The sequence below is a fragment of the Pectinophora gossypiella genome, chromosome 19, assembly GCF_024362695.1.
Source record: "Pectinophora gossypiella chromosome 19, ilPecGoss1.1, whole genome shotgun sequence".
Classification (NCBI taxonomy): Eukaryota; Metazoa; Arthropoda; class Insecta; order Lepidoptera; family Gelechiidae; genus Pectinophora; species Pectinophora gossypiella.
The window spans coordinates 6,499,193-6,524,279 of NC_065422.1; the positions used below are offsets into that span (position 1 = coordinate 6,499,193).

The 25,087-nt window shown below is 37.6% G+C and overlaps 1 protein-coding gene across 2 annotated transcripts in view; it reads left to right on the top strand.

Annotated features, from left to right (window-relative positions):
• Positions 1-25,087, top strand: part of LOC126375513 (ras association domain-containing protein 10) — a 146,117-nt gene that overhangs the window by 75,811 nt on the left and 45,219 nt on the right. The window contains exons 1-2 of one of the 2 annotated variants that reach the window (XM_050022479.1): positions 20,506-20,573; positions 20,830-20,854. The exons of the other annotated variant lie outside the window; for it this stretch is intronic. The gene's annotated coding sequence lies outside the window, so the exon portion shown is untranslated. Of the gene's footprint in view, positions 1-20,505; positions 20,574-20,829; positions 20,855-25,087 lie in introns of those variants that run through there. 2 annotated transcript variants of the gene reach the window in all.

Genomic DNA, 25,087 nt, shown 5'->3' on the forward strand with positions numbered 1-25,087 from the left:
ACGACGTTCCTTCAACGCGGAACGGGGAAATACACACAAATCACTGCCAGTGTCCACCAAAAACTGCATTTTAGTCCGTTGGTCCGTTACGAACAGGCGACCGGTACCTAGGCAATCGTCAGCCGCCATTATCGACTGCCTCGGTCGTTTCCCGCGTAGTCACACGGTTTCACGCACCTGTGCGCCTTCGGCCCGTACTTGTTGTGATAGAAGCAGACTGGATGCTTCCTGTAGTTGGACTGCGACCGGGTTGATGACGAACGCCTGCGATTCCGGCTCCGGCTACTGGATCTTTCACTGGGACGCGATAAACGATCTACCTTCGTCTGTAATGAACAAACAAGACGCGTAAGCTCCGCTATCTGGCCGCTCATCGAGGCGGACGAGTCATCCGATGTACTGGCTCGCGATGTTGATGCTACTTGCGGGGTAGGTTGCACGACGTCGATGATAGTGTCCGCTAATTCCGCTACCTCGTCCAACGGCTTCTTTACCTGCGACGCTATAATCGACTGCACGCTGGTGGGGAGCCGACTAGCCCAGATGGTCCGCATGAATCCCTCGGGAACTTCTGGTCCGGCAAGCTGTTTAAGATGTCGCAGGAACTGGGAAGGTTTTCTATCTCCTAATTCCTCGCGGGTTAACAGCTGCATGACCTTCTTCTCCCGGGATGCCGAAAGACGCTTAATTAATTCCGTCTTAAGACGGGTATATTTATTGGTCATATCTGGATCAGCCACTATGTCCTCGACCTCTGCAGCATATAACGGGTCGAGACTACCTAATGTGTAGTGGAATTTGGTCGACTCCGTGGTGATATTTGCCAGCACGAACTGGCTCTCTAGCTGCGCAAACCATAAGCTAGGTTTTTGTGGGTAGAAGGGCGGTACGCGCACTCCGACGCGGTTAACTTCGCCCGACGTCCGCTGCTCACACTCAAAAAATCTGCCATCAGCGCTGCCTCCTGCAGCGTCGGTATCTGCACTCCTCCTCGGTTCACTCATGGCGTGAATGTTCGGTGGTCACCAATTTAGCGTTAGGAGTAGTAGGTACTCGCTAATATAGTGCGACGTTGACGGCGGGTGGAAATAAAATTCCGTTATAACGTTCACACACTAAACGTTTATTGCACACGATACAAGACACGGCACAATAGACAAAAGCACAGAAGGAAAGTAAGAGAACAACTAGAAGAGTAAAGCACAGAAAGATAGACAAGCATAAAATATTACGAGCGTAAGCGCGAGTGATCTACGTTGCATACAAAGCGTCATGCACATTCGACAGCGGTGTAGCATAGACTGGTTCGCTGCAGCGGCCGGCGCGCGCGCGCCGCGCTCCAAGTGGAAGGAGGCGGTACGCGGCGCGCGGGCGGCGCGCAACCTGCCCAACTAGTTTAGCGCGCGGCGCGTAAATATCTACTAACAAAACTCGGTACGCTTGTCCGTTTGTAAATTGATTTTGTACATAGCCAAATTATTATTTTAACATTTACTTTATAATTTTGATATTTTACCATAATAGTTTAATTATATAAAACTATGTATATTTTATTCTTACTATTTGAACATTGTAAAATATATATGTATATGTCTATTTTAACAATTCTAATATATTAATTTATACAAACAAATATAAATTGTAAGGACACATTTTGAAGAGTGGAATTCCAGTTATTCCAGACAAAGGTCAAATTTGGAATTCCATATTTTTCATGTGGGATTGTTAAATCGCCACATGTTTTTCGAACCAAATAAATGCAGAATTGTGCAACGTTTAATTTAAAATAATTCTTAGCATTTTGAACACTTTTGATTCAGTAGTTTTTTTTATATGATTTTTTTCGAAAAAATAAAACTTTAAACGGCTCTCCTGTAAAGTTCACAAAATGTCGCTTAACCCATTTGCCTTTCAACCCTCGATAACATGACACTTTGTTTGCGACTTGTTTTAAATACGCATGCAAAGGTACATTACATTATACTGCCTTCATTCTATCAATGGCAGAATCCTATTTTCAAAAAATATTTTTTGTAACTTCTAGTGGAAAAATCTTGAAAAGAAAAAATACGTGTCTTCTATTTAAACAAGTACTTTCGAAATAGCACAAAAAAACCACGGCTTAAAAATTTGAAATGTTGTCAATTGCTTAGGACCCTATCTCCGCCATTATCGCGTCACGGTCACATCGCCAAAAATGTAGGTAGGCATTGGCTCCGATTCCTGCGGACACCTAATTTTATTTTAAGTTATAAGTACCGGTCATTATTTTATACGCCGAAAAGGAAAGGAACCGATGATTGACAACTGATAATTTTAAAATGAATGAATAACCCGGACGAATAAAATAGACATCGCGCTCATATGCAACCCGATTTACGTGTGCTGTCAACGTTATTGGCCAATATAATATTTTGAGAGGACTTTTAAATTTCTGCCTAAAATTGACGTGTGTTTAATAAATATATAACATAAATAGCCTATATACGTCCCACTGCTGGGCACAGGCCTCCCCTTAATCAACCGGAGAGGGTATGGAGCATACTCCACCACGCTGCTCCACTGCGGGTTGGTGGAGGTGTTTTTACGGCTAATAGCCGGGACCAACGGTTTAACGTGCCCTCCGAAGCACGGAATCAACTTACTTTTTCGGACAATCAGGTGAAAAGCCAAGCCTGAAAAGTCCTTACCAAACAAAGGACAGTCTCACAAAGTTATTTCGACAATGTCCCCATCGGGAATCGAACCCGGACCTCCGAGATCGTGAGCCTAACGCTCTTACCACTAGACCACGGAGGCTGTTTGTCTGTGTTTAATAAATATGCCTGTCGATTATCCGTCCCGTTACTTGGCGGATAAGAAAATGGCAGGTATAGCTTGAAATAATATTTAAATGGCGTGCACGGGAATTTACACCATTTGTAGTATAAATGCTGCTTCATCTTAAATTAAAGTCCATAAGACCAAATGTCCAATGTCAAATGTCTTATACAATCGAAATCCTATTGTTTAACTATTGTGTCTGAAAATCTCAGCCGCAAGAGTTTAAACCTCAAAGAGTGATTAAAAGTTTTATTCAAAAACGATTTAATTATTCAGTGTAGGTACCAAGCAACACAACAAAGTTACTTTCTTTACAAAATAGAATTGAATTTTATAGCTTCATTTGGTTAACAAAGAAATTGACACTTGTAATACTGGTGTACTTTGTAGTATTTTTATGTACCTAACAACTCACAAATGAATTAAAGGAGATCATCGGATTTCGGCCCAGAAGTCAAACTGCCGGCCAAAAAATAATTTTGCTATATTCCGTTAGATCTTATCCATCTGAGCATTTATTACTATGACACCAAAGCTGTAGGGTTAACATCTTCGGTTTTATTCGAATTCAAAAAACTGTATTTTTCATACATTTTTGGTCAAAATGTAAAGTGCCGGCCAAGTAACAATAATGGTACATATCCTTAGAACTTATCCGTCTGAGCATTTATTACTATGGCATCAAAGCTGTGGGGTCAATATTTTCGGTTTTATTCGAATTAAAAAAACTGTATTTTTCATACATTTTTGGTGAAAATGTGAAGTGCCGGCCAAGAAACAATATTGGTATACTCCGTTATAACTTATCCGTTCGACCATTTATTATTAGGGCATCAAACGTCTATGACCATTATTTTGACTTTTGTTGGACTTTACGTTATAGTTTCAGTGTGAAAAGTGCCGGTAAGCAAAAAACACATGTCAAAGCTATCGAGAAGATACTTGTAAACATTATTCACTATGACAAAAACGTGTATGACCATTAGTTTGGCTTTTGTTGGATTTTAAAAAAAACTTGATTTTTGATTCATTTTGTTAAAAAATAAAATATAGCAGGCGCGTTATTCAAAGGATCGTCAGAATGTTTATTACTATGGAATTAAACGTCTATGACCACTATTTTGAACTTAAGTAATTCGATTTTTCAAAAATCTGATGTTTGCATAGACACACACTACACACACTACACTTACACTTTGGCGAAAAAACGTTTTATCTGGTGATAATGGAACTATCTTGCTAAAGGCGTAATATAGTCGTCTTTTTGACACATTTTTATAAATTAAAAATATGTTTGCGTTTACGCTTTAGAAGCGTCTTTTTTTAAGAAAAGTGTGTATACAAGGAAAATACAGTGGGATGATAGAGGTACTGTGTTATCGGCCGAGTAGCACCAGGACATTGTGATCGGCATACATGCAAAGTACAACTGCCCGACTCCTGTCTTCCCTAACAGCTACTTCAGACGTCATGCCAAAATACGAGTTTCGTCACTAGATGGCAAGCTTATCTTTGGAGGGTGGTAACCAACTACGGTCATAAAAATTCAACCTAAACTTAGGCCGTAACGTTGTATGGAATGCAAAAACTACAGCCAACGTCATATCTAAAATCAGATAGTATGAATATTGAAGTTCACTTAACAACACACAAAACAAAAACACAAAGTATTTATCTGACTAATAACTAGTCATTGTGAAAGATCTGCTTGTTGTCATTGTTAAAATGTATAAAAAAAAAGATTTTTTTAAAACGTCCAATAAAAGCCAAAGTCGACATTCGGTAATAAGTATAGTAAAAAAATACGTTTCAAGTCGTTTACCAAAAGATTTGACTCATTCTGTTTCGCTGGCTGACATTTTCCATTTGAACCAAAACGGAAAGAGAGAGGAATAAAAGTCAAAATAATGGTCAAAAATGTTTTGCGCCAGATTATTAAATGTTCTGAACAATGTGTGTTGTTAAGTTGATGGAATTAAAGGTCCTTTGTAATCCGCCGTACCGCAATTTTTGCCCAAAGCACTTTATTTTTAAACAAAATAAATAAGAAATCAAGATATTTAAGATAACCTAAAAGCCAAACTAATGATCGTACACGTTTGGCGCTATAGAAATAAATGTTATTAGGCATCTACTCGATACTCTCTACATGGTATTTTTGCTGGTCGGCACTTTTCACATTTGAACTAAAACGTAAATTCCAATAAAATGTCAAAATAATGCTCATAGATGTTTGGTGTCATATTAAAAAATATTGAGAAGCACCTATTAGACAGATTCAACGTATTTTATTCGATGCCCGGCATTTTAACATATTAACCAAAACGGAAAGTCCAATAAACGTCAAAATAATGGTCATAGAAGTTTGGCGCAATACTAATAAATGTTCTAACGGTCCTTTGTAATACGCCTGTATCCCTTTTTTTCCTAACGGACATAATATTTTTTTTTACAAAATGTATGAAAAATCGAGATTTTTAAAATCCAATTAAAGCCAAACTGATGGTCATACACGTTCGGTGTCATAGTAAAAAATGTTCAGAACAAGCTACTCGAAAGGTTCGACACATTTTTTTTCTCTGGCCGGCACTTTCAAATTTGGGCCGGCCAATGTATGGAGAGCCGATGATCTCCTTTCGACAATTATTATTGGCTTTTCATATCAAAAAATTGTATATTATTATTATTTATTTTATTTATTCAATCTTAATACTAAAAATACAATTTGTCAATGCCCTGCTAAACTATTTAAACAGTTTGTCTGCAGGCAAGAGTTTTTTGGTTTGCTTGGCCGGACAAATGGGGAGCAGAATTAATCGACCCTAGTGGGTCGATAGCGATAAGCGCTGAATGAGGGAAATCGTCGACCACGCCGGCGGGGTCGGTATCGGGGACCTGAAGTGTTTGGTGTCGCGAGCTGATTGGCTGCCTCTATGGCTAGAGTAATCGGGTCTTCGGGATCGTATATTACGTCCTTCGGACGCCGATACTTTTCAGTACCGTCCCTAAGCGGAATGTACTCGGAAGCCGCAACTACCAGGGGATTTGGGTGGTGCGGAGTGGAAGAAGCGAAAGTGGTGTGTTATGTTATGATCGTCAAAATTGGATTTCAAAAAAAGACTATAACTCCAAATTATCCAGACGAGTACCGCAACTAGTATCTTAAGAATGCTCCATACTCATCACTTTACATCTACTATTTTGAATACCCAATGACGTAAGAGCCTTGCATGATTTAAAAGCCCCAATCACAATGTAATAGTGGGTGAAATATTTAATAATGTTTGCCCAAAGGTTAGTGGGTTGTAGTCACTTGTGGTGGCTAGCTTGAATGCTTAGCGACTGACGATCGATACGTTATATTATAGAAGTATTACTGGGTAATATACTTAAATAATCAGCCTTATGCTTTGTGGAAAAAACCACTACCAATCATGTTATATAGAAACTTATTTAGTTTAGTAAGAAAGTTATAATATCAGTAAGTACTTAAGTAAGATGATCCGTGATTTGGAAGGCACGTTAAGCCGTTGGTCCCGGTTATTACTTACGTTAAGTAAGTAGTCATTACATGAGCCATGTCAGGGGCCTTTGGCAGCTCAATAATAACCCTGACACCAGGGTTGATGAGGTTGGTAATTCACCTCATAACCCACACGATAGAAGACGATGAAAAGTATAGGTAGAACTCATTTTATTTCATAATTAAATTCATTATAAATAGGTATGAACTGCCACTAATCAGGGATAATGTAATATAGGTATTTTATACATTTATTAAGTATTTAATTTATTTTCATAATAATACTTCGTTGCTTGCATATTAATTTTAATTTAGAACTTAATTAAATTATAGTGTAATTATAATAAAGTAAATAAGGTTCTTTTTGGATAATGCATACTATACAGGGTGTTAGTGACATCGTAACGAATACTCAGAGGGATGATTCAGACCATGATTCTGAGTTAATATAAAGTGGAATTTTCCGTCGCAAAATTCATGTTATTTTTTTAGTTTTTTTTAATTATTTTCAATTCTATACTTTTGCGATGGAAAATTCCACTTGATATTAACTCAGAATAATCAGCTGAATCATCCCTCTCAGTATTCGTTACGATGTCACTTACACCCCATACTAGTACATACAGTAGCCATACAAGTAGGTATGGGTGTTAGTGACACTGTAACGAATACTGAAGGGGATGATTCAGACCATGATTCTGAGTCGATATCAAGTGGAATTTCCTGTCGGAGAAGTCATGAAAATTTTAGAGCTTATTTAAATTATTTTCCGTTCCATACTTTTGCGACGGAAAATTCCACTTGATATCAACTCAGAATCATGGCCTGAATCATCCCTCAAAGTTTTCGTTACGATGTCACTAACACCCTGTATACACACTTTCGAATGTAATCCTTATTCAAATTCAAAAAATATAATTACTCGTCAATTTTTACATAAATATATTTTTTTGGCGAACGTCTCATCCGCCTGAAACTACAGCAGCTTCTCACAACCTGTTTAGCAGAGGAAAAGTAACTACAAGAAAAGGTGGGCAGTGTCAAAAGTTGTGAGATGACAACTTTAAAATAGACTAGTGATATCATTCATTCAACACTGTAGTTAGGTACCTACATTTAATGTGCGTTAGAGAGGTATTACATCTATCCACCAAATTTTCGTTAATTTCGAATTTTTATTCAAACAAAAATCGATTTTATTACGACTGTACTGTGATCGTTATTTGTAGGGTCGAATGGTGATTGACGGGATACTGTGGAAATACCACGGTAAAACCACGATTACCCACTGACAAAATTATTGCGACGAAGTTTAGAAAAATCGACCTTATTAATATTGCATTGTGATCGTTAGAATCGTATGCTGATTGTCTATGGGTGATTGTGGTTTTACCACGGTATTCCGTCAATCAGCATACGACGATACAAATAACGATCGCAGTGTAGTAATAATAAGGTAAATTTTTGTTTAAATAAAAAGTCATGATTGACGAATGTTGGATAGTTGTAATATCTCTCTTCAAATCCGTACCTACCGCTTAAAAACTAATTAATAGTAAACATAATCAACAGCTATTAATTTCACAGATTATCTTAGTTTTCATTGAATGTAATTGCAAAACAAATAATTGGTAACCGTTTCAGCTGTTTGTACGTGATCGTTTCTAAGGAGGGCGAGGTTATTCTAATTAATCGTTCTTGTTGTTCATTAGAACTGCTTTAAACACTAAGTTACGATTTGTTTATCACAATGTTCTGATTTGTTGATTTATTTATCTTGCGTAGTACAAGTTAAGCCTTTGGTGCGGGCCATAGAACTCATATAACAAATAGACAACTCTTTAAAAATCTCTTTAAAAAAGTGTACAGTCATGAGCAATATAATGTACCCACTTTAGGACTTTGTCGCACTAACATATTTGACATTTAGTGAGACTTACAGTTCAATTTGTCAAAAAAGTTAATGTGACATGGTACCAAAGTGTATACATATTAATGCTCGTGACCGTATGCGGCATATCTTACTGTACAACTGATATTGCTCTTAATTTGAACAGCCATAGCATCTTAATTTGAGGGAAAGAACATAAGTTCGTATACTATTTACATAAGTTGATATATTTACAATACGGTTCGGACGATTTTTTAGAAAAACTCCTTAGCGAATGTGAGTTTATTTGTTTATAGGTATATCAGTGGTGTAGGTAACTACTACTTGAGTAAGTAGAAGGTACGTCAAAGAATAAATAATAACACTAACTATAGAAGGGACACTCCGCACTGATACGAGCTTGGATTTCCTCACTCGTTGCGGGCAACTGTAGTATTTTAAAGCGCTGGTTGTCTGTCTCGCTCACACGTACGCAGTAAGGCGTACAGTCATGAGCAATATAATGTACCCACTTTAGGACTCTGTCGCACTAACATATTTGACATTTAGTGAGACTTACAGTTCAATTTGTCAAAAAAGTTAATGTGACATGGTACCAAAGTGTATACATATTAATGCTCGTGATCGTACTGCATCTGTGTAGTGTGTCTGCATTTGTATGTAAGGATGAGATTTTTGTATGGAGTTGAGTTGTAGCATGTATATAGTAAACAGGGTTGCGGCACGCTGAGAGGTGAGGATATGGTATCCCGACGTGCCGGCAGAGTAGGGGAATGATTGGTGATGACGATGAAAAAGTAGAAGCAACAGCAAACAGCAATATATATATAGTTTATTAATAGCACTTCACAAACTTAGTAACATAGTCAAAAACATAATAGTTCACAATATACACATTTCACAAAAGAATCAAGACTAAGGATTTAGAGGGCACGGCCCTAAACGGTATAAATACACTTGTTGTTTTAATGAAGGTCGGGGATTCAGTGAGTCAAAAGTGAGTAGAATGAAAGGAAATGCGAATGGAATGGAATGAGAATTTTGTAATTTAAAATGATGATGGTCCGAACAAAAGGCCAGTATGTGCAGAGTTTGTACTCTGCTACAGGGTGTTAGTGACATCGTAACGAAAACTTTGAGGGATGCGTGATGACGTCTGTATGGACGACCAAAAAATATTCGACTGTTCGTCCAATCGTATCGTCTTTCAATTGCAAATGTATTCAATATTCAATCGTCATTCTGAGAACAACATCAAGAATCTCCATTCTCCCATATGTTTCATTGAAGCCGAATTCCGAGTAAAGTCATTGACAAACGCTAGTCCATGGGAACAGAATTTCAATACACACATTAGAATGGTTAATGTATTCCGGCTTTATGTACTTAGTCGGTTTTGTGAGGTCATTCGTATTTAAAAAGAATTGAAAGAGATGGACCTCCTCAACTATCTTATAACCTCTTCAACTATTTTTTCTTGCCTTTTGCTGTAGAAACGTTGGGCCCATGGAGTCCAGGAGCACGTCAGTTTTTAAAGACGATTTTAGCTGGCCTCATCGAGGCAACTTCCGACCCTAGAGCTGGCAGTTATTTTGTCCAAAGGGTCAGTTTGGCGGTGCAGAGAGGCAACGTGGCTAGTATTCTGGGGACTTTGCCTCGATGTGATGAGCTGGTTTTATTTATGGCTTTTTATTCTTATTTTAAAATTTGTTTTTAGTATGTGTTACAATTGTAATTCAATTATGTTTACAATTGTAATTCAATTGTGTTTACAATTGTAATTGAATGGAATGTGTTTGTTTATGTATTTTCAACTTATAGGTACAAGATTAAATAATAGTAACTAATCTCTTCTGCTGGAGTAAAACATAGCATAATTTGAACATAAACAGCCTATTTACGTCCCACTGCTGGTCGCAGGCCTCTCCTCAATCAACCGGAGGGTATACGGAGCATATTCCACCACGCTGCTCCACTGCGGGTGTTTTTACGGCTAATAGACGGGACCAACGGCTTAACGTGCCCGCCGAAGCACGGAATCATCTCGCTTCTTTCAGATAATCAGGTGATTCAAATCTGAAAAATCGAACCTCCAGATAGTGAGCCTGACTCTCTAACCACTAGACCACGGAGGCTGATATATCATAACTTAGCATGCCTGTACTGTCGAAGGCGTATGCAGTATATAATATATAAGGCGTAGATATTAGGTATAATATACACCCATTTCTCGTCAGCTATGCATAAGACGTGTAATAGGGCGAGCCAATTGCCATTAACCGGGCACAAACCCTGTAAACCACATTACATCAATTATATTGTGATACAAACATGAATTCAAAGTCATAAAGTCGTATTCAGTGACAGATTTGGTGTGCGCAATTCTATAAACTGTCGACGAGGGGATGGTATCTAAATATCAATCTTTGGATTTACATAAGTTATACGCACACGTGGCCATATGGTCATATGGCTGCAATAGGCTAGTCAAATCAGTTACTTTTTACTTAACGTCATAACACGAAATTACTATGGAATATGTATATAAAAAAGCGACCTGTGACGTCATAGAAAAACGTGACAAAATGTCGTATTATTAAGTACATTTTTATTTATTTATTTATTTATTTGTTTGTACACAATAAAACAGACACAAGAAACATACAAAGAAAACAGATAGTACAGGCAAGCTTATCTCTAAACAAAGAGATTTCTTCCAGCTGACCTACTATTACCTATTATTGACCTGCTATTTTTCTTCATTAAAATTCATAAATAGAAAAACGAAAATGTTTTTCGTTAGTTTAAGATCTGTCTTTATTTAGTAAGTAATTATAATTTCATCATTAATCTTTAAACTAGTTTACTCAACCCAATTGTCTTTATATTTTACGATAAAATATTAAGTATAACTCCTTCAAGGTATTAAAGCCTTACAAGGAAAGCAATAGCCATTTCGTACTTACTTTAGATTATCTTCTAACTAACCAAACACTACAAAGATGTAGTTACAAAGTTTCTAAATATAAATTATATTAATATCGTGCTCTGAAACATTTCGAAATGAACTACCAAGTCATATTATTGGCATTATATAGAGCACGAATATCAGAGTAATCAATATAGGTATTATTTCCCGAATGATGTGAACTTTGCTCGCATCACGATTGATCGCGTTTGCGCTTGCGCAGATAAATCATACTAACTGGTACATTTTACTCTATCACGAATCTTACTCATTATTGTGAGACCACTGCCAATTATAGGGATTTATTTTATACTGTGGTGTAACTTTGTAAAATACCTGCTATGCGCCACGGTGCGATTTAAAAGGTGTTTATTTTTTTAAGTAACTATTGATAACAACATAAACTCACGTCTATATCTCAATTGGGGTAGTCAGACGTACATCCATCGCAAGATGAACTATGTACCCTCATCTCACCAAGTTTTCTCTGTCTCAACTGTTGATGAGGAGTAAAATTATTCATACTAGTACTTATTATACCAATATGCCATATATATGCTGCGGAATTACTCTGTTCTTTTCACGTCTAAGATACTAGACCGATTGGAATGGAAATTGGCACATAGAAATAGATTGAAACTAATAGATTGACATATATGATACATTTTAGGGACTAACTGTAGAGCAGATATGATGGCTAAAGTATAACTATCTCTTTTATTGTATCAGCTGGACATGACAGGCTACGTAAGATAAGATAATATGTGGATGTGTCAGAAAGTGGCAGCCCTAGCAAAATATTTAGGTGGTGCGAGACCTCAAAATGGCACCCCTCAGCCTCTTAAAATACAAAATGTTACGATTAGTTTATGTCTATCGAAATTTACCTGTTTAAATCTTATAAAAATGTTGTTTACCACCCGGTATGAGTTTTATGTGGCCGCAATGTAACCCGATGGAGTTAGCTTGTGGCCAGGGTGGACCAGTCTTGGTTAATTTCCCTTCCCCCCCCCTCCATTTCGGCGCCCGGTGCCGTAGGGCTGCCCCTGATGTCAGCACCACTTTAGCCAGGAGTCTTACCCAAGTTTTTTTAAAGTAAGATGGGTTCGCTCTTGACTTCATTCTTCCACGAGGAGAAGAAGAGATCGATGGTGGAACGAGCTTACCCAGAAAGTCACTGGCACTCTCACACACGCGACGGAACGTAGCCAGCTACTTGGCGCCGGACTTTAGTGAGAGGGTCGCAAGCCAGGCGGTCCCTTACGGGCCCTACCACTCTGCAGGGGGATAATTCAGCCGTCATCACTGACTGGGGAGTCAGGTGATGCCGTTGCCCAGGGTGAACTAGGAGGTAGATCCCCTTCCACCCTAGTTGCAAACGCTCCAAATTCAACTTAAGCTTTATATTACGACTTAATTGATGACGGATACTGGCAGTTACAATATTATCGCTTTAGCCTATCACGACCGTTACATTGCCGGTGCCACAGGATAGCGTGATCAGTTGACCAATTAATGGAGGCTATAGCTTTTAAATCATACTAACCGGTACCGTATCACGCACACTTATTAATACTAATACCTTGTTATTATTTGAAAGAGTGCCGCATTGATAGACAAACATTTAATGAGGCAGTTTCCAGGCTACTTCCCCCAAACAAAATATAGATGGCGCTGTACGGTGTATACACTTTGGTACCATGTCACATTAACTTTTGGACAAATTGAACTGTAAGTCTCACTAAATGTCAAATATGTTAGTGCGACAGAGTCCTAAAGTACATTATATTGCTCATGACTGTACATATTTAACGTGATAATTACCTAGTTTCTCATTGCTCGAGTATATCTCTCTCTCTTTATTTAACAGCTGCGCTCTTGTCGGTCGAGTAATCGCCATTCCTCTCTTCATTCCTTCATTCATATATTCATTCATTCCTTATTTTTTTGGGGTTTTATTGGATTATTAAGGCCGTCTATTGTACTCATTTTATTTCTCTTTTGTTTATCATTGATGTATAATTTTTACTATTATATGAACTTCATCTTCGACATGTTTAATGTGGATTATAGATAGAGCGAAATCGAACGATTAGGAACATCACAAATTTTAATCACACTAATGTCACATTTGTGTTACATCACCAATTTGACAGTGACGGTGATTTTTTTTGTTTTGGTTTTCGCCGAAGGGTAAGGTAAAGGGAACTATGCCCATACCGCCATGTCTTACGTATTTTTTTTCTTGATGATTGATGAAATGATGAAAGATGATGATGATGAAACCTAAGCCCCCACCCTCGGAGTAGACTCCTACTCCGAACCCCAAACGAATTAACTCAAAAGTCCGCATAAACTTTCGAGTTATGAAGCGGCTTCCTGGCACGAAGCGAAAATAGGCAGATACACTTTGTTCATAGAATACTCCGATATAATAACACTCGCGAATGTCTTCCGACTAACTTAATGCGATCATTAACCACAAAACACCACTTCGTATTAATTATTTAGATTACTCAATGAAGAAAGGAACTGTCCCGTTCCCGTTTCCCGCCAAAAAGCCCAGTGACGGTGATAAAAATGTATGTTGTTGTTGTTTAAATTAGCCTTTGTTTTTTTATATAAGTTAGGCAAAGATATTAGGTCCATACAGCCTTGACTTTAAAAATGAAATATTCGAAATTCACGATCAAAATAGGCCTAAGCCTTCTACAGCGCCATCTTTCTTCAGTTTTCAGAAGGTACCCCAATTTAGGCCAATGCCTTGTCTTCAGCTTTCAATCTTTTTCTTTTAAATGGGATTGACATAAAGTGAAATTACAATCCCTGTGCGACCTACCTAATAGTTTGTACCAAAGAGAATATAATTACGAGTATGTTCTAGCGACCTTATTCCACGGTTCTGTAAATTTCGATTGTGTGAACAAGCTCGGCCTTTACTAATTAAGTTAACAAGTATTCACACTTTCAAGGGACTAATACCGTGGGAACTCAATTTTTGGTGAGAAAATATGTACTTATAGAACACCTAATAAGAAGCATTTGAATTATTATTTATTTTATTTAACAGTTTATTGTACGCAAAACGGCTTTTGTAGTCCAGTGCTTTGAGCATTAGGGGGACATCACAAAAAACACTTTGTGATGTCCCCCCAACAAACAAACTAGGGAGTTTGTTCAGGACATTACAGGCTGATCACCTGATTGTCCGAAAGTAAGATGATCCGTGCTTTGGAAGGCACGTTAATCCGTTGGTCCCGGTTACTACTTACTGATTTAAGGGTTTTTTTATTCCTTTTAACATCATTTATCTACTTACCTAGTCGACTCTACCCTGGTGATGTCGAGTCTATCATCCGTGGTGTGTCGAACGAATAAGAAATGTGAAACTAAATTTCTGTTTCTACCCCCATTATTACCCCTACATTGCAAAGTGGTATTCAGTAATGGCACCAACTCGCGGCCGGTTGCTTTACAACCTTATTTCACAATTTCCCTTTAAACCGTGGAAGGTTTTCTAGGAAACGCTCCTGTGACCTAGATTTTTGTCGCAGTGCGCTTTTTGACACGATCCCGCCTCACGCGGTGACTATTCTAATGGGTTTGCCAGGGGGGAAACACACGGCAACTTATTGGCATGCGAATTATATTTTTTACGTAACTGTAGCTTTAAAGTCACTGGAGGAGCTGGATGGAGCACTCGAGGAGCTCGGTGGCGCAGCGGTAAACGCAACTTTCGCAAAGGCCGGTCATAGGATGAGTGACCACAGAAAAAAAATTTTTCATCTCGAGCTCCTCCGTGCTTCGGAAGGCACGTTAAGCCGTTGGTCCCGGCTGCATTAGCCGTCGTTTATAACCACCAATCTGGCACTGGGCCCGCGTGGTGGTTTAAGGCCCGATCTCCCTATCCATTCATCTATAGGGAAGGCCCGTGCTCCAGCAGTGGGGACGTTAATGGGCTGGTGATGATGATGATGAAGGCTGTTGGGATCCTACCTCGGCGACACTAGATGGCGTAAGTGTAGCCATGCCATTCGGTGATCGAAATTATTATTTTTGTCATACATAAACTAAGCTAAATAAGGTCTACATCTTTTTGTCACTACTTGGAAGGTCTCGAGAACCTACAAACAATAAAAAATATTATAAATCCTTCCTATTTTTTTCAGGTTTACTCTGGGTCTGAAGTTATTGTCAACTTGCTACTTAAATGTTATTTTTATTACTTATTATTAGAAATTACATATAAAATAAAAGTTTTGTAAGGGTATTAGTAACAAAAAGAAGACGTAACTTCAGACCCAGAGTAAACCTGAAGGAAATAGGAAATTTATAATATTTTTTTATTGTTTGTAGGTTCTCGAGACCTTCCAAGTAGTGACAAAAAGATGTAGACCTTATTTAGTTTAGTTTATCTATGACAAAAAATATAATTTCGATCACCGCTACACTTCCGTCATCTATTGTTGCCGAGTGAGGGTCCCAACACCCTAAAGTGCAGTTTTTACTAACACATTTGGCTCGACCGTTATAGACGGCGACACGGCGGCTCACCTATCACATTGGTCTAACAGAAAGCTCTGTGAGGTGTGGTTACTTAGTTCATCTTGCGATGAATGTACCTATCACTACCTCAATTGGGATATAGTAATGAGTACAATAGCCAATATATAAAAAAAAAAAACAATATACTGTGTTAGTGACATCGTAACGAAAACTTTCAGGGATGATTCAGACCATATTCTGAGTTGATATCAAGTGGAATTCATCACAAAAGTATGGAACTGAAAATAATTTAAAAAAAAAAACATTAACATTTTCATAAATTTTGCGACGGAAAATTCCACTTGATATTAACTCAGAATCACGGTCTGAATCATCCCCCTTAGTATTCGTTACGATGTCACTATCACCCTGCATATATTGTAAAAAAACAATATACTTACGTATATAGACAGTTTAGTGTTTTTTTTTACACTTGTCGTGCTGTGTGTGTTTCGCCACTGTTAATTGTTGTGTTGTGACTGTGGGTCGATCACGAACACTGACCATTTTAATGGTACGTTACAACCCGCTCGGTATGATTTTAAAATGGAACTCTAATAAGCGAATATGACTGTTGGTAATGGCTTCGAGACATAATATAATCGATTTGCTCATTATCCTTTCAAAGGAATGATATAAGTAGTGGTAGAATACACTACTAGATACTGTTCACGACAGGTCGACATGGTAATCGGGGCATGAGGTGAGCCGCGGAGGCGGGGTCGCCCCGCACACCCGCACAATCCCCGCGGCGTCTTAGTCTTAGTGTCGCACGAGTCCGTATCGAGCGCGTTTATCGATTATAATCTCGCTCACATAATTTATTGAATTAGAAATTAACATTAACACAAAAGAAAAACAATAGATTTAAAAGAAATCTAATCTAAATATTTATGGTCAATCAAAATTATAAATATAGCAAGTATATGTAAAATATACTAAGAAATTATTGAAAAGTAAGAATAATATTTTAGAAATAAAATTAACGTTAGATGATTCAGATGAATAAATATTAACTTAAATGAAAACGTGGTATTATTTTATTCACATTTTGTTACACACATAATAAAAATATATCGATATTGAAAACGTCACGTCACTAGAGAATTGCCATGTCGACCTGTCGTCTACATTACTGACTTGACTTGAACACAGTTGTCTCGACCATTATAGACGGTGATACGGCTCACCACTTATCATGCTGGTCTAACAGAAATCTCTGTGAGGTATGGTTACATAGTTCATCTCGCGATGGATGTACAGTCATGAGCAATATAATGTACCCACTTTAGGACTCTGTCGCACTAACATATTTGACATTTAGTGAGACTTATAGTTCAATTTGTCAAAAAAGTTAATGTGACATGGTACCAAAGTGTATACATATTAATGCTCGTGACCGTACCTCTAACCCCAATGAGGAACTTTTCAGGCTATGCTCCTCAGATTTTCCTTCTTTTAACCTTCTAATTATGATTATGATCTTTGCTTCGGAACGCACGTTAAGCCGTTGGTCCCGGTTTCTACTTACTGATGTTAGTAAGTAGTTGTTACATGAGCCATGTCAGGGGCCTTTGGCGGCTCAATAGTAACCCTGACACCAGGGTTGATGAGGTTGGTAATACACCTAACAACCCACACGATAGAAGAAGACCTTCTAATTTCATGGATAACAGACATATTATGCATAATCAAAATATGTCACATGGGTCATACTCCAATACCGACCCTGCCGGCGCGGTCGACAATTCATTCAGCGCATATCGGCCCACTAGGGCCCATTATTTGTTTCATAAATGTTCTCCTAGGTCTACCCCTTCCTCTCTTCCCTTCAAGTTTTCCTTCTGTGATGTTTGTTATAAATGAATCGTGTCGTATCAGGTGGCCAATCATATTTCCTCTCCGGTTCTCTATAGTCTTCATTATGGTTCTCAAATAAAAACAAATAAAAGAGAAGGTGCAGGCCGTGTTGTATTAGGAGGTGAAGGATTTGGCGGGAAGAAGAGCGCAGCTCTTAAAGAAAGAGAGAGAGGGTCCATTAATCCGTTCAAATATAATCTTCTCGATCGACGACCCAGCCGAGGTTCGCGCACTCGGCACTCTCAGGTCAGTTCTCTTAAATGTTGTTCCGGGTGAGAGCCTTCAGCGCTCCCCTTTTGCCCGGCCAAGTAGGTCCCTACTTATAATCAAATGAATCCTTTAATCAATAGTAAAACGTAAAACCACCTAAATATTTACATACCTAAATATTTAAGTCAAGTCCAAACCCATCTTATTTAAAAAAAAAATGATCATTATTACTTATCTACTGTCTAAATTAATCCAAAAGTAAGTGGTAGTGACATCGTAAAAAAAACTTTGAGGGATAATTCTGAGTTAATGTCAAGTGGAATTTTCCATCGCAAAAGTGTGGAACTTAATATGAAATAGTGAAAATAATAAAAAAAGTACAAAAAATGTCATGAATTTTCCGACAAGTAAATTCCACTTGATATCAACTCAGGATCATGGTCTGAATCATCCCCCTCAGTATTCGTTACGGTGTCACTAACATCTATACCTACTTGTATAGCTGTCTGTATGTACTTGCACGGGGTGTAAGTGACATCGTAACGAATATTGAGAGGGATGATTCAGCTCATTATTCTGAGTTAATATCAAATGGAATTTTTCAACGCAACAGTATAGAATTTTGCGACGGAAAATTCGACTTGATATTAACTCAGAATAATGGTCTGAATCATTCCCCTTAGTATTGGTTACGATATCACTAAATCACATAAAAAAACACATGGGTCATGACATGAATCGCACACTCTGTATGACATAATAATTATTTCACATCGTTTACCACCTACTAAGTACAGAAAGTAATACATTAGAAAGTAGTCCCGTACAGTACAGACCAATGCTCGCTTGAGACAGATTTAGTACTAAATTATGAACACATTATCGACTACGCTTCTATGAACTGACGTCGCGCACACGTAACTTATTTGTACTGAGAAACGTCCCTGCTTGCATTAATAGTACTTCTGGAAAATCCTTTCTGTTCCATAGTCTATGAGAGCTTTCTTGAGCTTCGTGTAGAACCGTTATTTATGGTTACCGGGTCGGTGAGGTCGATTAGGAATAAACGTATGTTACGTATTGTGTTAATATTGAATAGAATTATTTGAATTTCGAACATGAATTCTAGTAAAGAGTGGAATTCCCTGCCGTCTTCTGTATTTCCGAATGCATATAACCCGGGTGCATTCAAGGCCAGAGTGAATAGGCACCTTCTGGGCGAGCTCGCTCCATCTTAGGCCTCGTCAATGCCTTCGGTCAAATCTGGGGCCAAGAGCAAACCCATCAAAGGTAAAGAAAAGTAAGAATTATAAATTGATTATTCATTAATTCAAACAATAAGGAAAAAAAGTAATAAGTAGTGAGGCACGTTAAGCCGTTGGTCCTGGTTACTACTTACTGATATAAGAATATGGTCGTTAAATGAGCCATGTCAGAGGCCATTGGCGGCTCGATAATAGGCTGATACCAGGGTTGCTGAGGTTGGTAATCCACCTCTTAATCCACACGATAGAAGAAGAAGAAGAAAAAGAAGAGCGGAGTCTTATGCAAACATTGTGTCTCTAAAGAAATAACTTTTTTACATAAACTCACGCTCGTAATCCCTAACGGGGTGGGCAGAGCCACATGTAATCAAAGACAACTTGCAGCCACTGTTGATACGATGTCGTAAGCTGGATATGATAAACCTTATGGTGATAAGGGATCAGCCTATAGCCCATAACATTAGTCCATCATGTGAGAGGACACAATCCCTCAACCTCAAACTTTTTTACTATTCATTATTATTACATACATACATACATAAACTCACGCCCGTAATCCCTAATGGGGTGGGCAGAGCCACAAGTAATCAAAGACAACTTGCAGCCACTGTTGATACGATGTCGTAAGCTGGATATGATAAACCTTATGGTGATAAGGGATCAGCCTATCGCCCATAACATTAGTCCATCATATTGTTAGAGGACACAATCTCTCAACCTCAAACTTTTTTACTATTCATTATTATTAAAAAGGCATTAAATATACTCACAAAAAAAGGATTAAATCATAGTTATTTAGTAAAAATCTGATTGACTCTCCGGTCCGTGGATGTCCGTGTTTCTTTATGGATTGACTCGATCGGAAATCCCATCCGGCCAAGTTGGTAAATCTACAATTAGTAACGTCAAAAATAAAGATCGAATCTACTCTTTGATTCGACGACCAATACCCTAAACGCTACTCCACCTGTAAAGCCATGGAAATACCAAGTAGGTAGCTTCACTAAAAACATGCCATAAATTATTAACGTGATTGAGCGAATGTTGAATCCATAAATGTATGTTTGTAGTATACAGAACCGTATATAGAGCAATACTCAATAGACAACTAGCTTTATAAAAGTGTCCATGAAGCGTAGGAAGGTTCGATCAGGCCCAACCAATCAATCATGTCGTTCGCTACATAATTAATACCTTCACGTAGAATCACCACCACCCCTCCGTAATTTGTCTGGTTGTGAATACAGGCACCCCTTATCAGACCATCATGGAAATAAAGGCAAGGAATAATCAATATTTTTCCACCCCACGAGCTGTACGCATGCGTGGTGGTACCCACCTGGTGGTGGCAACCAACCCCACGGGTCGGGGAAACCCACGGCTGCAGCCCTCGCACCATTCTTGTGTGGAAACCCACCGAGGAAGCACCAGTTGACGGCAAAATGCTCGTGATACCAACACCTCATCTCTTCCCCTTCATACCACCATGTGAGTAACCCTTTCTTTAGAACCCCACTGGTACCATTCTCCTCTTTTGGGTTCTAGAACTTTCTAGAACCGATTGCGTCATTCCTAAAGTCGGTGCGTCGACGCATTCTTATTAAAATATGCTGTATTCGTTCGTAACATACTTTTGAGTTCGTGTGAACCTCACATATGATAAGCAATGACTCACGGGTACCATATCCCATCATGACGTAGTACATTAAATTCGATTTTACTGACAGTAGTGTTATTTCCGCAGAATTAAACAATGGCGACACATTCTGGTAAGAAAAGTTTGTAAATTCAAATACCGCTTCTTTCGATCTTAGTTCACTTTTTTTATCATAATCGATGGTAAAAAGGTAGGTCTTAATTATAAATAAGTAATATATGTATCTATAAGCTTATGACTGTATTCCCTATTGGGGTAGTCAGAGTTAAATGCCTGCAATTCACCGAGCTTTATTGGAGTAACATGATAAACCGTAGCGCCTTTTAGTCAGTCAGTCAATCAATCAATCTCAATTATTATATTTTTTACATTTTTCCTCACCTTAAGGTTGTCTGGAAGAAATCGCTTTAAGCGATAAGGCCGCCATTTGCCATGTACTTAGTTAAGAGACTTTTTGTAATTATTTCTTTTTATTTTGGTGCAATAAAGTGTATTTGTATTGTATTGGCAGTCTTGATCGATGGGGCTGGCATAACAAAATTTCGTTAAAAGCCCTTAAGTAATTAAAAGAGAAAAAAAAATACCACAGCGCCGTTTTTAATGGCCGACAGCCAACCATGTTTGTCATTCTAAGCTCATAGTTTTTTTTTTACTATTTCTTCACCTAATAATATACCGTTTTATAATGTGGTATGTTGACTTATGAGTGAAATAGAGCTTAACAAACAACACCACATCTATTTGTGTAAACTAGACGTTATTGCACGCGTTAAACGCGATCCATTAGCGTGATTATACTGTTAATTAAGAAAATTAAATTATAATTTCAATTTAGACCACACCCAGGTGATAATGCGGTTTGTTAGATAAATACACTTAACGTACGCAAACAGTAAATAGATGCACATTTTTGTGTTTTTAAGGTAAGTACTCAATAAGTAATTTTTAATATAGATGGTATGTATGCATTTTACAAAAATATATGGAAAGATATCATTCAAATTCAAATTCAAAAATATCTTTATTCAGTAGGTAACATAGTTACACTTTGAATCGTCAATTTTACATAACGAACGTCTCATCCGCCTAAAACTACTGCAGCTTCTCACAACCTGTATAGCCGGGGAAAAGAAGCTGCAAGAAAAACCTCGGCACAGGGCCCTAGACGTTCTTTAAAAAAATAAAAATAAACATAAAACATAAAATATTGGTATACAATTGAGTAATTTAGCTGCCTAATATCAGTTCTCAGACAGTTAATCCCATGCATTCATATCTTCTAAATAATCACTAACTTTATAATAACCTTTTTTGTAAAGTTTTTGTTTAACTACTGTCTTAAAACAGTTGAAAGGCAAATTCTGAATGTCAATGGGAATCTTATTGTAAAAACGTATACATTGCCCCTTAAAAGATTTAGTAATCTTATGTAATCGACTGACTTGTAAAGCAAGTTTATTTTTATTCCTGGTATTAACAATGTGCCGATCGCTATTTTTTGCAAATAATCCTATATGTTTTTTTACATATATTAAGTTTTCAAAGATATATTGTGATGCCAAAGTTAAAATATTAATTTCTTTAAATTTATTTCTAAGTGACATCTTGGGTCCCAATTTGTAAATCGCCCGAATGGCTCGCTTTTGCAGAACAAAAATGCTGTTCATATCTGCAGCATGACCCCACAGCAAGATGCCGTACGACATTAGACTGTGGAAGTAGGCAAAATAAACTAATCGCGCGGTTTCTACATCGGTTATTAAACGAATTTTTTTGACCGCGAATGCTGCTGAGCTGAGCCTTTTGGACAACTTATCAATATGAGGACTCCATTGCAACTTAGCGTCCAAAGTAATTCCCAAAAATACAGCAGTATCCGTGAGGTCCAATTCCTTATTTTTTACAATAATAGAATCGAGGGGCCTACTAACATTCGATAACGTAAAATAAACATATTTTGTTTTATTTTCATTAAGTAGCAGGTTGTTTACAGTAAACCAATCCACTACCTCTGAAATGGCGTTGTTTACATCGTCAAAGGAATCTTGTCGTCTCTTTACTTTAAAAAGTAAGGAGGTATCATCTGCAAACAGCACCACCTCATGTTTTACAAGACTAGGTAGGTCGTTTATGTAAACTAGGAATAGAAATGGACCTAGAATTGAGCCCTGCGGGACGCCTATAGTGACGTTAGATCCACACGATCTGCAGCCATGCACATCAACCCTCTGAACGCGGCCACTAAGGTATGACTCCAAAAGAGCGATGGCATTATCAGTTATTCCATAGTGACGAAGTTTCGCGATCAAGATATCATGACAAACGCAATCGAAGGCTTTGGAAAGGTCGCAAAAGACACCAATAGCATCTTTGGACTCCTCCCAAGCCTGAAAAACATGATTTATTAACTCAACACCAGCATCGGTTGTTGAGCGACCCTTTGTGAAACCAAATTGTTTATTAGACATTAAATTATTTAAATTGAAATGTTGAAGTAATTGCAGTAATAAAATTTTTTCAAATATTTTACTAAGCGTGGGTAGTATAGATATTGGTCTAAAATTAGTAGGGTCAGAAGTACTACCAGCTTTAAACAATGGAATGACTTTACTGTGCTTCATTAAATCTGGAAACACACCATTGTCTACACATTTATTAAATATACATGATAGATAGGGAGCTATGCAATCAATCACGGAGTTAATGACTTTAACAGAGAGACCATGAAGATCTGCAGTCTTTTTGATTTCTAAAGATTTAAAAGCTCTTAAGACGTCCCTAGGACTCACGTGTGTAAATGTTAGTTTATCTACTTTGGACGTATCTATGTGCTCCCTTACAAGTGATTGAGCGAGTGCAGGAGATGACTTCAAGTCCTTGGTAGTCGAAAATGGAATGTCAGTAAAGAATTTTTCAAAAGCTTCAGCAACTTGCTTATCATTTGTGAGTAGTTTACCGTCAATTTGTAATTGATACTCGAGATCGCGTGCTTTGACTTTCCCAGTTTCGCTATTAATAACTTTCCAAGTCATTTTAATAATATCTGAGCTACCTTTAATTTTACTGCTAACAAACATTGCCTTCGCGGTAACGCAAACACGTTTGAAAACTTTTGAATACTGTTTTACATAGTCGTGAAAAGCTACGCTATGATTGTATGTTCTTTCTTCGTAAAGTTCATACAACCTGTTTCTACTCTTATAAATTCCTACCGTCGCCCAGTCACTAAAAATTGGTGTGTCTGCTTTCTTAATTGTTTTTGCCTTAAATACTTTATTAAATTCCGATTTTGTTAGATTAAATAGGGAGTTATATAACAAATTTGGGTCATCACAGTAAGGAAGTTCTGGTAATTTGTTTGACATATTATCTTTGAATTGTTCTAAACGACTACTTGATATGGGATTGCATGTAACATCCTTTTTCAGTGAGCGGTCAACAAATAAGTTGAAAGATATTTGTTGACCACAGTGATCTGACTTTAATTTATTAATTATTAATTTATCACAAGGTTCTAAGTTACTAAAAATATTATCGATACATTTCGCGGACTGTGACGTGATTCGGGTTGGTTCTGAAAAAAGATTTACAAGATTATAACACAGAAATAAAGATTTGAATGTAGTACTTAATGAGCAATTTTCCAGAATATCAATATTAAAATCACCGCAGACGATAACATGTTTGCTTTTATTACATAATTTGCATAAAGCTTCATCAATAACTTTCTCAAATAGATCATAAGATGAAGCGGGGGGTCTGTATACGCTCAATACAATAAGCCGGCTGAGTTCAATACAGGCTAGCTCAACAGTTCGCTCAACTGAGAGACTTACAATATCCGTTCGTTCCTTATATTTTAAACAATTACGTACTAATATTAATGAACCGCCACGGATAGCCGTCTCCCTGCTGTACGAGCTGGCAACCTGGTGATTATTGAAGCAAACGAACTCATGTTTTTTTAGCCAATGTTCAGTTACGCACATAATATCAACACAATTACTGTTTAAAAAAAGTTCAATTTCAAGTTCCTTGCCCAATATTCCTTGTATGTTTTGGTGTACCAGGTTGATTACATTTGTATTTTTCTTATTGCATTTTATATTTAATATGTCCTCATTTAACTTACTACAGCCAAAGTTTTTCTCTGTTGTCATTAAATTTAATTTAAATTACAAATGTCAGAAATAAAAATAGGCTGCTCAATAGGAGCAGACGCGTTAAAAGCCAACGAATTGGCTGATTCTAATGTAAAAAAAAAAGGATAGCGACTTCGCTATTTGTCTTTTGTAAAAGTTAGATAGATAGTAATATCTACCTTTGGTCAAATAAAAATTCCTAA